The sequence below is a fragment of the Triticum aestivum genome, chromosome 2A (genome assembly GCF_018294505.1).
Source record: "Triticum aestivum cultivar Chinese Spring chromosome 2A, IWGSC CS RefSeq v2.1, whole genome shotgun sequence".
NCBI classification, from domain to species: domain Eukaryota; kingdom Viridiplantae; phylum Streptophyta; class Magnoliopsida; order Poales; family Poaceae; genus Triticum; species Triticum aestivum.
Genome location: NC_057797.1, coordinates 409,151,698 through 409,165,713, shown reverse-complemented (window position 1 = coordinate 409,165,713; position 14,016 = coordinate 409,151,698).

Here is a 14,016-nt window from a genome sequence, read left to right as displayed (position 1 = left end):
ACATCAACCGTACAAATCATAGCCATTGCAAGTGGTATTGGTAAGATTTAGCTGGTCAGATCTTACCTGTTTAGTCCTGGGGGGTAGTCGCTCGGGGACTTCATCTGGGTCAGAGCCTGCACCATGTCGGCGGTGGCGGCGGAGGCGAGGTGTTCCTCCGGGTCAACACGCACAGCAGCCATCGAGCCATGGACCGCCATCAGCTCCTGGCGGGGGGGGGATTTGGAGGCATGAGGATGTTTCGCATGCGCCATTTAAGGAATCAGGCCAGGGACATGATAGATATCGGTGGGTTACCTGACTGGATCCGAGCAGAACGTAGATGTGGTTGAAGCTGTGCTTGCGATGGCGGCGGTTTGAGATGCTGGTAGGGGGAGGCGCGAGGGGAGGGGGATACTGAGGGTGGGGTGTGGTTGGAGGAATAAATTTTGAAATCGCGCCCTAATGAAAATTTTGCTATGAAACTTGAAACTGGGGGGGAGGGGACACACAATGCAGACGAAGCGCGTAAAATACTCGTGTGCAAGAAAAAAGAAAGTTGGCAGATCCCGTCTCCAAAAAAATGAATATGTGTACTTGATTTTTTTCGGTCAATGGTACGCATGGTTTATTAGGAAACATCGCACAGGTAACTGACTTATGGGTCATTAACGCAAAAAAACGCAGACGGGTACGGCATAGAAACCGTGTGTTTTGTGATCTTCTAATGATTAACGCAAAAAAACGCACACGGGCACATATGATAATCAACGCTCAAAGCCCTCAAAGGATGCTCTTACCGACATTGTATGTTAATACTACAAACTTAAAGTACTGCTGTACTTTGCTCTAATACTACAAACTTAAACTACTTCTCACATGCTGCCATCGGGGCATGCTGGCCAGACGCCGGCGCTCTCCTTCCCGGCCTTGTATGCGGCAGCCCACCGTGCTTCGATCTCCACCAAGCTCTCCTCACCATGGCGTGTGGCCTCTTTTTTCTTGCGGCGGCGGGACTCTCTTTTCCTGACTGCTTTCTTCCTTTTCCACTCCTTCTGTGCGGCTTTGGCCGCCTCTAGATCCACCACCCATTCGGTCATTTCAGCCTCAAAGTCTGCCCATGTAACTGTCTGGCCGCCGGCAACGATGAACTCGGCCGGCGAGATGCCATCGCTACCTTACCATGTGTGCGGCGCGAGCGGCGAGGAACACAGCGCGGCGGGATGCCATTGCTTCCTTACCAGTTACGGTGCGTCGCGGTGCCATGGACGACGCCTGGAGAGAGCTCTGGGATGGAGGAGCCGGGCAGCCATACAGAGCGGTGGTATTCAAGAGCTCAACGACAAACGACAACAGAAATTTAGCTTCCCTTACAATTTTGCTCATTCATTATCGCACACGGTTCATCTCCGTCGCTTCCGGAAACAGTGTGCGCTGAGCCTATTGCATGTTGCATTATGGTTGGCCAAAACACCAGCCATGCGGATCGCGCATGTGCACCGTAGGATGCGCCGCGATCGAACAGCAATCCACGTCCCTCACATCACACCCGTGCACCTGTAGCTGGATTGGATTTATATGTGCTAAATGCCTGGAAAATGCACATAATCCCCTAAATATGGTAAATGGGCCCGAAAAAATGCCAAATTTGAACACGGTGATTTGCAGGGTGTATGTTCGTCATAGAAAAAAAAACTCCATTGCAAAGAACAAAGAAAATTTGGATTCCCCTTCAATATTGGGGATTTCCCTCTCGAAAGCATGGAACCTCCTCGGTGATGGTTCGATTTATGAAGGGCGTGCATGACAACATAAGCCAAACCTTCTCAAATTTTAACTAAGGCATGGTGAGGTCATACCATGGCACCATGCCAGGCGTCATGTTTTTTAAGCATTTATTTCATTTTTTCTATAGTTGAAAACCCAACAAACAAACATTTGTGGTTGACTATTGCCACACATTTCATCGAAATATCTGTCCATTCCTTGTAAAAGGCATGAGAATTTACTAAATGGCACGAGCATGGTTTTCGAGGTTGTTCTTCTGGACCCTTTCATGCATCAATTGTTTGAACTTGAATTATGTGCATTAATGCCTAGGAGATGCACATAATCCCCTAAATATGGCAAATGAACCCAGAAAAGTGCCAAATTTGAACACGGTGATTTGCAGGTTGTATGTTCATCATAGAAAAAAACTCATGGACAAAGGACAAAGGAAATTTGGACCCCCCCCCTTCAATCTTGGTGATTTCCCCCTCGAAACCATGAAACTTCCTCGGTGATGGTTCGATTTATGAAAGGCGCGCATCATGACATAAGGAAAACATTCTCCAATTTTTACCAGCGCATGGTGGGGCCATACCATGGCACCACGCCAGGAATCAAGTTTTCCAACCATGTATTTCATTTTTTGTATAGTTGTTAATCCAGTAAATGACTTGTTTATGGTTGACTATTGCCACACATTTACTTGAAATATCTTCCCATTCCTTGTAAAAGGCATGAGAATGTACTAAATAACATGAGCATGGTTTTCTAGACCATTCTTGTGCACCTTTTCATGCACCGATCGTTCGAATTTGAATTATGTCCATTAATGCCTAGAAAATGCACATAATCCCCTAAATATGGTAAATGAGCCCAGGAAAATGTCAAATTTGAACACGTTGCATTTGAGGCGGTATGTTGATCGTTGGAAGAAAACTGAATGACAAACTAGGACGGAAATTTGGATTCCCCTTCAATCTTGGGGATTTCCCTCTCGAAAGCATGGAACTTCCTCGGTGATGGTTTGATTTATGAAGGGCGTGCATGACGACATAAGCCAAACCTTCTCAAATTTTTACCAGGGCATGGTGAGGTCATACCATGGCACCATGCCAGGTGTCATGGTTTTTAAGCATTTATTTCATTTTTTATAGTTGAAAACCCAACAAACAAACATTTGTGGTTCACTATTGCCACACATTTCATCAAAATATCTGTCCATTATTCCTTGTAAAAGGAATGAGAATTTACTAAATGGCACGAGCATGGTTTTCCAGACCGTTCTTGTGGACCCTTTCATGCACCGATTGTTTGAACTTGAATTATGTGCATTAATGCCTAGGAAATGCATCCCCTAAATATGGCAAATGAACCCGGAAATGTGCCAAATTTGAACATGGTGATTTGCAGGTTGTATGTTCATCATAGAAAAAAAACTCGTGGACAAAGGACAAAGGAAATTTGGATCCCCCTTCAATCTTGGTGATTTCCCCCTCGAAACCATGAAACTTCCTCGGTGATGGTTCGTTTTATGAAAGGCATGCATGAAGAAATTTTTACCAGGGCACAGTGAGGTCATACCATGGCACCACACCAGGTATCATGTTTTCCAAGCATGTATTTCATTTTTGTATAGTTGTTAACCCAGTAAACGACGCGTCTATGGTTGACTATTGCCACACATTTCCTTGAAATATCCACCCATTCCTTGTAAAAGGCATGAGAATGTACTAAATAGCACGAGCATGGTTTTCCAAACCATTCGTGTGCACCTTCTCATGCACTGATTTTCTGAATTTGAATTATGTGCATAATTAATGCCTAGAAAATGCACGTGATCCCCTAAATATGGTAAATGAGTTTGGAAAAATGTCAAATTTGAACATGTTGCATTTGAGACGGTATGTTGATCGTTGGAAAAAATTGAATGACAAACTAGGACGGAAATTTGGATTCCCCTTCAATCTTGGTGATTTCCCTCTCGAATGCATTGAACTTCCTCGGTGATGGTTCAATTTATGAAGGGTGTGCATGACGACATAAATCAAACCTTCTCAGCTTTTAACCAGGTCATGGTGACGCCATACCATGGCACCATGCCAGCCGTCATGTTTTTCAAGCACATATTTCATTGTTCTATAGTTGATAACCCAGTAAATGACGCGTTTGTGGTTCACTATTGCCACGCATTCCATTGAAATCTCTGCCCATTCCTTGTAAAAGGCTTGAGAAATTACTAAATACCACGAGTATGGTTTTTCCAGACCGTTCTTGTGCACCCTTTCATGCACCGATTGTTTGAATTTGAATTATGTGCATTAATGCCTACAAAATGCACATAATCCCCTAAATATTGTAAATGAACCCGGAAAACTGTCAAATTTGAACACGGTGATTAGCAGGGTTTATGTTCATCGTAGGAAAAAAACTCATGGACGAAGGACAAAGGAAATTTGGATTCCCATTCAATCTCGGTGATTTACTATCGCACACGATTCATATCCGTCGCCTCTGCGAATCGTGTGTGTTCACTCACACATGCAAAAGGAAAAAAGAAAACCCTCGCCCACTTCGTCCCTACTCACTCGCCGTGGACTCCTCCTCAACTTTGCACCTTAAGCTCGACAGCTGTTGGCAGCGGGCATAGGTCGCGCTCCGAACGGCACCGGATTTTGCCCCTACCGCTTTCGGCTGCCTATCTGCACCGACATTCTAGACTCTGGTCGACTAGGGTTTTCTGCGGGATTGGGACGGGGATTTTTCTCATGGAGAAGGTAATCAACTTAATTAGCAAAATATTCACTCATCTCTTGTCGCAGTCCGTCCATTGTTGTTAATCAACCGGCGGAAATCACCGTGGAATCATTTTTGTTCTAGTTGATTCGTGGGTGTTCATTCATGTGTTCACAGTGCGGGCACAAATCGGGCAACTATGGTCATGGCCAGTCAGAAACGAAGTTCTATCTCACCATTCCGGATGACTTCAGGGAGCGCTCGGCATGTTCAATCTCAACCTACCACGGTCGGCATGGCCTAAATTTGTGAACATATACCATCTGTTGCTACATTATCTATATATTTGCATCAAATATTTGTTACATTATCTATTTTTAATTCTATATTTTTGTACTTTGCTTTCATATATATATATATATATATATATATATATATATATATATATATGGATCTGCTCTATCAGTTACTCCCATATTTGCATCTTGCTCTGTTATTTCAATATATCTAATTTACGATCTTAATTTTCATTTCAAGCAGTACATCCCTTGCTTTGCAAGAACAGGAGTAGAAGGAAATCTTGGACTTTACTTTGCTGATGACTCCTAGGATGTCATATAGACAACGCAGCATGGATTTACAATGATGGTTAGCGTAAAACTTGATAAAGATGGTCACTCCTATTTTAATGCGGACCTTGGGAGAAAAATGTCTAAGTGTTATGAACAGAAAGCTGGCAATAAAATTCTAGTGCATGCACCACAGCCTGGTCTAATTAACATGGATGTTTACTTCCCCAACGTCATTAGCCAATCAAAGTCTGATCGAGGTTAGTGTCCTTTCAACTTTCTCCATGCTATCATATTACTATTTAAGCAACCAATTGACCACTATTTAAGCAACCAATTGTGATATCATGTTCTGACTCCGTTCCTAGGCAGTAACAAATTCTATTTACCAATTTATGCGCACTATATATTCTTCTGTCGTGTTCTGAATAAATAATACCTTTCCACCTTTTAAGCAGGATATGTTGGATGCATAGTGAACGATCTGTATGTTACTAAGTGTACCAAATTTCACAGGAAGGACTTGAAGCATGTCATAAACTTTGTTGATAATCTGACAGAGATAGCACAGCGTATGAACACTGGATTTTGGATGGGACTAAATAGACCTATGGTGCACACACTGAACAAGACCAATTGTGTGCACAAAACGCTGGTAAAAAGTCTTATTTTAATGTTGATGCTCATAAACTATATATATCTTCAACGATATGTTACAATTGTTTTTTATTCTACATGTCAACAGAAATTGCCCCGTGTAGTAGTTCCTGGATCGATTTCCCGGCGTGGTCGAATTACACTTGTGCCTGCTAATAACACCAAAGTGATTGCAAGGTACTGCATTTCCCGTAGAAATGGAACCATTCAAATTAACAAGTTCTCGCTTCTCGTGGCAATGCATCCATATTGGAAAATTAGAGACACTGTTCTACTCATGATCTACCAAGGCACATGAGGGATCTTCCTTTTCATTGACGAGATGTTGAGTCGTTGTGATCAAGCTGCTTCCAGTGGATAGTTGTGGTTGTTGGCCCACAGCCTCTTAAAATGTGCTAGTTGTTACTATATATGTTAAGTATGTAGATATGGAGCATATGATTGTTGGCCCTTAGCCTCTTAAAATGTGATAGTTGTTACTATGTTAATTATGTAGATATGGATATGGTTGTCAAAACCGTGTTACGAAGATCCTCCTATTGTCAAATAGTGTAACCACTATATATATGTTACTCGGATGTTGTTACCCAAGTTCATAAATTTTCATGGAAAGTATTAGCATCGTACACAGTTCATTGAGTTTAAGCGTGTGCCCAATGTCCAGAAGGCATTTGCATATTAATATTGCAAATTCACACACATGTTAACATAAGGAAACGTATGTGTAACATACTAATCATCGCACATGAGTACTCGCAGATGCATCGTGTGCGATACTCCACCACCGCAAGCAACTAGTTTGCATTTTTCAAAGTTTTTTGTACACACAGAATCACACACAAAGTAACTGAATTGACCGTCTATGTTGTAGTTTCTCATCGCAAACAGTTCATCCGAGTCGGTTGTTTGCCACGTATCACACACATCTTGTTTACACGACTCGTGTGTGTTCTTTTGGCTCATCGCAAACAGTTCATCCATGTGAACTAATATGCCACATATCACACACAAGTTGAACCGTTTCTATTGTGTTCCCTAATCGAAAACAGTTCGTCCGAGTTAACCGTATGCCGTAGATCACACACACACACACACACACATTGATATGGCTGCTCGTTTCTGTTGTTCTACCTCATCCCAAACAGTTCGAATGGATTAACCGTGTGTCCTACACCGCACACACATTGTTATGGCTGCCCATTTCTGTTGTTCTACCTCATCGCAGACAGTTTGAATGGAATAACCGTGTGTCCTGCATCGCACACGCAACTAAAATCTGAACCGTGTTTGATGGCTCCACCATCGCAAACGTTTTGCACCTTTTTTGACGGTTTTTTTACACCGCCGTTTGCGATTATTGCATCGCACATAGTTTCGGCAAAGGGTCTTTGGTCGTAGTGTCGCGTTAGCATTATCCTGCAGTAGTGTAGGGCCAGTTCTTTTGGCGGCTTACAAAATAAGTCGTCTCTTCCCCAGCTTTTCCCATAAAACTAGTCAAAGTGGAGATTAACATTAAGGCGCCTCACTCATTTATTTGGGCTTTTAAACAACTCCCTCCGTCTAGGTGTATAAGTCATCTTAGGTTGTGCACCGCGACCAAGGCGGAGGCGAAAACAAGAGAACTTAATGTCTTTTTGCTAATTAATAGCATTCCATGCAATGAACTAACCACTGAATGTCATGTTTGTTAGTCTCAAGTCATTAAAAGCATGCACGGCCCACATCTCTTATTGGTTGATATGTCATGAAACAAGAAACGAGGAGGGAGTTAATGTACCGTGCCTAAGTGTTTCTGGATTGTTTTGTTTTTCGTAAGGTGACTTACACACCTAGACAGAGGGAGTACTAGTACCTCCGTCCTGGTTTATTCGTCACCATTGTAATTTGTGCTAAATATTGACCAAAGATTTAACTAATAAAATGTTAGTGCATGTGACATGCACAAACATTTCATTAGTTAAATTTATGGTCAAAATTTGACACAGATTACAATGGGGAACAATAAACTAGGACGGAGGTAGTAGTTATGGGATTACTAATCTAGAAGCCTAAAAGAACTGGCCCCTGGTACTCCTAGTAGTAGTACTCAAGTTGGAACTCCAACACGGCACAACTTGTTAGGCAAAAAATTCGATACAGGGTGTAGGAAGCGGTTTGGGAATTTGCATGCCTTCCCGACCAATGAGATACTCCATACAAAGTACGATAGAGAAATAACCATAGAGAAGGAAGCTAAAAGTAAACAATCAAACGAGCATTTTTGCATTTGTTTTGCATTGAATCGTTTCACAAGCTTGACTAGTGTTGTTTTTCTACTTTTACAAAAACTGCATTGTAATGTTAAAACGTGCATTTGCACGTACATAACCAATAGTAGTACTCCCTCCGTCTAGGTGTATAAGTTTTCCCTCCTTCTTGGTCATGGTGCACAACCAAAGATGACTTATTCACCTGGACGGAGGGAGTAGCACAGTCTGCAAGCATATAGAGAGAGAGATGTGTAGTGCGATAGTATATAGTAAAGTTTGTGCTATATGCACGTACTTACAAAATGCGTACCGATACACAAGGTTTCCAAACTTTTCCTTTTACATACTTAATTAAGGACGCTCATAATTCCCAAATGTTCGGGATTTATCATTTGCATGCCAAAACTAATGAGATCGCCTTATGAAACTAAATTATATTCCTAATAAAAGCCACGGCGCTCGCAGGAGCACTTGCGGCGCACCATGAGTGCCCTGGTGCGCGGCCGTTTCCCAGCGCGCCAACACAACGCCTCTTCCTCAGCCTCGCAACTTGTGAGGAGATGATTGGCGGCTTGCCGGCGGGTGAGCACGATCTCACCGGTGTGGTGATCCGGCACCAACAGGTACTCCTCCTCGCTGGAAGCGTGCACCCGGTCCACGTGCCGCCAAGCGTAGATTAGGCGCTTGGGCCCGACTGCACTCAGGGCTTTGGCACCGGCGTCCTCCGCCACCCTCATGGCCCTCACACGAGCCTTCTGCCAAAGAGCCAATTGCCTAACTCTCTCGGACCCGACATATGCCTGCCAGGCAGCTTGCCCCGCGGCGCACTTCTCTTCCTCGGCCTTCTTCTCCGCCTCTATTTGGGCGCGCTCTACCGGAGGCAAAGCCTCCCACAAGGCAACATCAATTTCTTTGCAAAGCTCCTCAAGGCTAGGGGGTCTCGACGAGTGGCGCGGTGTTCTCCTCATAGCGGGGAGCCGACGCGTCCTCCGACGTGCATGCTTGCGAGATTGGGAATGCCGATGCATCATCCTCGACTAGTGGCGGCGATGAACGGAACGGCGACACGTGACCATTCGCGTGATGCAGCAAGGGGTGCCTAGGACTTGGGAGGGGCGATGCCATGGTGGTCGACGTGAAAGGGAGGGGGAGGAGATAGCGATGAACATGAGCATTCTTCCGAATGTCGTGGGAGGTGCGGTATTTATAGCGAGCAATGGCACACCTAAGTAAGATATGGACTGAGCTGCACTGACTTAACTGTTGGTCCAGTTGCATCACTGACATTTGGGCCAGACGCTTGTTGGGCCCACATGTCAGTGACCCAATGCACCTGCAGTTAAGTAACTGAAGCAGCGTCTCGTAAGATATGTTGTGTGATTAACGTAACAGCTACGTGGGCATATATGTTGGAGTAAATTATGGGGAGGGAAGGGGTGGAAATATTGCTGGTCACAGCAGATTGGACGAGCGCGGGGGGAGGAGAGTCATGCATGCAGATTTTTTCCACACAGGGTGGAGTGGTGGGACTGCCGGAGGGAGAAGGAGGATCTAGCAGGTGTTCGGATTTCAAGGTGCACTAAATTATTTCATGCGATGATTAAGGCTGGCCATAGTGGTGGTAATGTGGTATCTTACTAGCTGGTATCATGCACACGGGAATAGCAAACATGCTGATGTGACAAAGAACTAAAGAAGAGAGGGGGGTTAGAGTAACATAGGTAGATATCGTGTCATGTTAAATACTATGCTACTTTGTGTCATACATGACACTATAAAGGTAGTCCCGTATTGTACACTAGTATCATGCACATGATACTAGTATATCATACTTTCTACTATGAGTAGCCTAAAGAGGATATTGACTAATCTCTACTCTCTATCTCGACTCTTATCTCTATTTTCTACTCTATATATTCATTACTCCTATAAACATCTCAGTTCGTGGTGATGGTGCATATGCCTCTGGACAACGTGAGCCGCTCGATCTACTTGGAACCAACGGCTGAGATGTGTGTGCATAGAGACATGGCCTTGCCACCGGAGGTATAGCAGATATTTACCCACCTTTACCATTGTATAAAGTACGGAACTACTCATTCCAGCCTCATTTCCTTTCTAGTTCATCTCCTTGCATTCTTGCTGGCGATGGCGAAGGTTCCTGAAGATGGAGTCCAGACTCTAGAAACCACTACAAAAACTATTCCACAGCCTCTATCTTGGTAAGAGTAGGTGAAATTTTTTGAATCAAGCCCTTTAAACTAGAAGGGAGGTAGTAGTACTCTAATAGCTAACCTTGTTGTGATGCCTAGATAGGACATGGCATGCACCTGGACGGAGGAACTAGTCTGCATTGTGCATTTAAGTTTTGTCTGAAGTCAATGTACCTCTACTTTGACCAAACTTATAGAAAATTTATCAACATTCACAATGTCAAATCAATATTTTATACTCATTATAAAATGTAGTTTTTATACTCATTATAATCAGTATTGTAGATATTGATATTTTTAGTATAAATTTGGTCAAAAACTTTGCAAATGGTTTATGGAAGTAAAAAGGGACCAAAGGGAGTATCATGCATGCGGAGTAGGCAAAAAATGCTCATTTATAGCCGGTCGAATTCTCAAAGGGCACGACCGCGTGAGGGAGGCGAAGGTCGTGGGAGGCACGATGGTTGACGGAATTAAGTGAAGTTACATCCATGCGCCGGCATGGCGTACGAACACGCAGAAGCTATATCGTCAGGCCTACGATATGGGTCTAGTAGACATGACATCTAGTGAGTCCCGCATAATACTCGAGAACTCTTTGGGGGCTTGCAGCCGTTTATCCACAGGCAAGCCAACAACCCCATGTCGTCCGCACGCCCTACTCATCCCCGTCTTCTACCTTACAATAGTTCACTCCCCGTCGTCTCATCCTTTCACATTACACCAGTTCAACTTCTCCTAACCCTCCTCTAAAATCCATGGCCTCCCAAATCTCCATGGTCGCCGCTGAGTACCAGGTTAGATCCATCACCGGCGATGAGTTCATCATTATCTACACTCGTGGATCTGCAACGGTGAAAGCATGCCTTGCTCGCTTCCTACGCATGTTCAGCAGTTCAAAGGATGAGTGGGTCGTTGGGCTAGATGTTGAGTACACCATAGTCCTGGAAAGCGAGAAGATTCTAAAGGGGGCAGAGAAGAAGAAGCCTGACATGATCCAAGTTTGCATACATAACGTGTGCTTGGTCTACCACATATGCCATGCCGACGTTGAGTGCCGGGATTTTAAGAACTTCCTCAAGGACGAAAGAGTGAAATTCGTTACTGTAGACTTTAGGAACGACGGGGATGCCCTGGGTAGGATAGGCCTCGTTGTAGGCCAGCCCTTCGATCTCCAGAAGGCAAGCCTGATGTCCTCCTCCCAGCCTTCAATGTTGACCCTGGCAGCAGCCATGATTGATCCTTCATACGCTAAACTGAAGAAACCTCACCACGAGTTTCATCATGCATGGGAGTCGAAGACAATAGATGAAGATCACATCCTGTACGCAGCAATGGATGCCTACCTTTGTTTACATATCTGCAAGGGTTGGATGAAGAAGCAGAGCCCAGTGTCTGGTTCAAGCAAAGAAGCTTCGGCGAAGAGGAAGAGGAAGAGGGACGAGGACGAAGTTGAGAACATGGACTCGGACTCCGAGTAAGGTGGCAGTGTTGTCGCTCATGCTGGTTCTACTGTAGTGTCAAGCGGACTAGTTGCTTAGTTTTATTTCAGGGGTGTGTTGTGTTGAGCCACCAGAAGAACTATGTTTATGTTCTTTCTCGTTATTTGAACTCTTTAGTACGCACAGTAGTACTTGTACTATGTCTTACTCCTGTTCTTCTTGTAGTTGGTACTACTGCTCGTATCTTTCTGTTCCTACTGTACTTAATACATTCGTACTAGTAGTATAGTTTGGGTCAATCGATTTGTGAAACAAGTTCGACGAAGTGAAGGAAGAATACGGCAGAGAAGCTACCCCAGTATCTATATTAGGGTGGCAGGGTGCCCATTATCTATCTTATGAGTGTTGGGTGTGGAATGCAGTTCGCCAGAAAAAATGGGTCGTGCCCGGGTTTAAAAGGAGGGCGGGGGTGGGGGGAGCATGGCGGTGGCAGGCGGTTCAGGGGAGGGCGGGGCGGCGGCGGCAGGCGGTTAGGCGAGTGGTGGGCTATCGGCCTGATGGCTGAGAGAGAAGATGAACACTGCATCAATTTCAGAGGTTGAAGAAGCCCTTCTGGCCATCCATGTTGCATCCAACGGCTCACAAGAGTCAACTGACCCAAATTGCTCCTTCAGATTGTAGGATCCACATGGCATTCAAGGTCTCGAAGGTAGATTCCGCGTCCGCACTCGGTATGCGGGCTCGGCGCGGGCGTGATCGGCTTCCACCGTGACAGCCACCATGCACGCCTCCTCTGCACGGGCAGACGAAGAGGTCGAGGACTATAACTATATACCTCCCTCCGAAGACGAGGCAAGCCTCAACGACGACGAATTCGTCGTGCCCAAGGATCCCGTCGAACAAGAGCGTTTTAAACGCAGGCTTATCGCCACGGCAAATAGCCTAAAGAAAAAGCAGCAGCAGCTTCAAGCTAATCAGGACCTGCTGGCCGATCGATGGACCGAGGTCCTCACGGCCGAAGAGTATAAACTCGAACGCCCCTCCAAAAGCTACCCAAGACGCAAGTTGCTCCCCCGATTAGAGGAGGAAGCATACATACCTTCATCACCAGCGCACGATACGGCCGACCGACCACCCCGTGGTCGCGACAGAGAGGCATCCAGGCCCTCCACCAAGACCGTACCCCGGCATCGCTCCAAAAGTACGAAGCCAAGAGGGAACGCGCCGGACTTGCGAGACGTATTGGAGGACAAAGCAAGGAAATCCAGATCCATCTACGGATCACGTGGGCGCCCCACGACCCACGACGAATACCGCCGCGCCGGATACAATAACCCCGGCCGGGCCGAACACAGCAGACAACGCTCTCTCGAGATACGTCGTGATATTGCTCAATATAGAGGCGCCGCACACCCGCTATGCTTCACCGACGAAGTAATGGATCATCAAATCCCTGAAGGGTTCAAACCTGTAAACATCGAATCCTACGACGGCACAACAGACCCCGCGGTTTGGATCGAAGATTATCTCCTTCACATCCATATGGCCCGCGGCGACGATCTCCATGCCATCAAGTATCTCCCACTCAAGCTTAAAGGACCAGCTCGGCATTGGCTTAACAGCTTGCCCGCAGAGTCAATTGGGTGTTGGGAAGACCTGGAAGCCGCATTCCTCGACAACTTCCAGGGCACGTATGTGCGGCCACCAGACGCCGATGACCTAAGCCACATAATTCAGCAGCCAGACGAATCGGCCAGACAATTCTGGACACGGTTCTTGACAAAGAAAAACCAAATCGTCGACTATCCGGATGCAGAGGCCCTCGCAGCCTTCAAACATAACATCCGCGACGAGTGGCTAGCCCGGCACCTGGGACAGGAAAACCCGAAATCTATGGCAGCCCTCACATCATTAATGACCCGCTTTTGCACGGGAGAGGATAGCTGGCTAGCTCGCAGCAACAACCTCAGTAAAAATTCTGGCAGTCCGGATACTAAGGACCACAACGGCAGGTCGCGTCGAAGCAAAAATAAATGCCACATTAACGGCGACGACAAGGAGGATACGGCAGTCAACGCCAGATTCCGAGGCTCCAAACCCGGTCAACGGAAGAAGCCATTCAAAAGAACCACTCTGGGTCCGTCCAATTTGGACCGAATACTCGACCGCTTATGCCAGATACATGGCACCCCTGAAAAGCCAGCTAATCACACCAACAGAGATTGCTGGGTGTTCAAGCAGGCAGGCAAGTTAATTGCCGAAAACAACGACAAGGGGCTAAACAGCGACGACGAGGAAGAGACCCGACCGCCGAACAATAGAGGACAGAAGGGTTTCCCCCCACAAGTGCGGATGGTGAACATGATTTATGCAACCCATATACCCAAGAGGGAGCGGAAGCGTG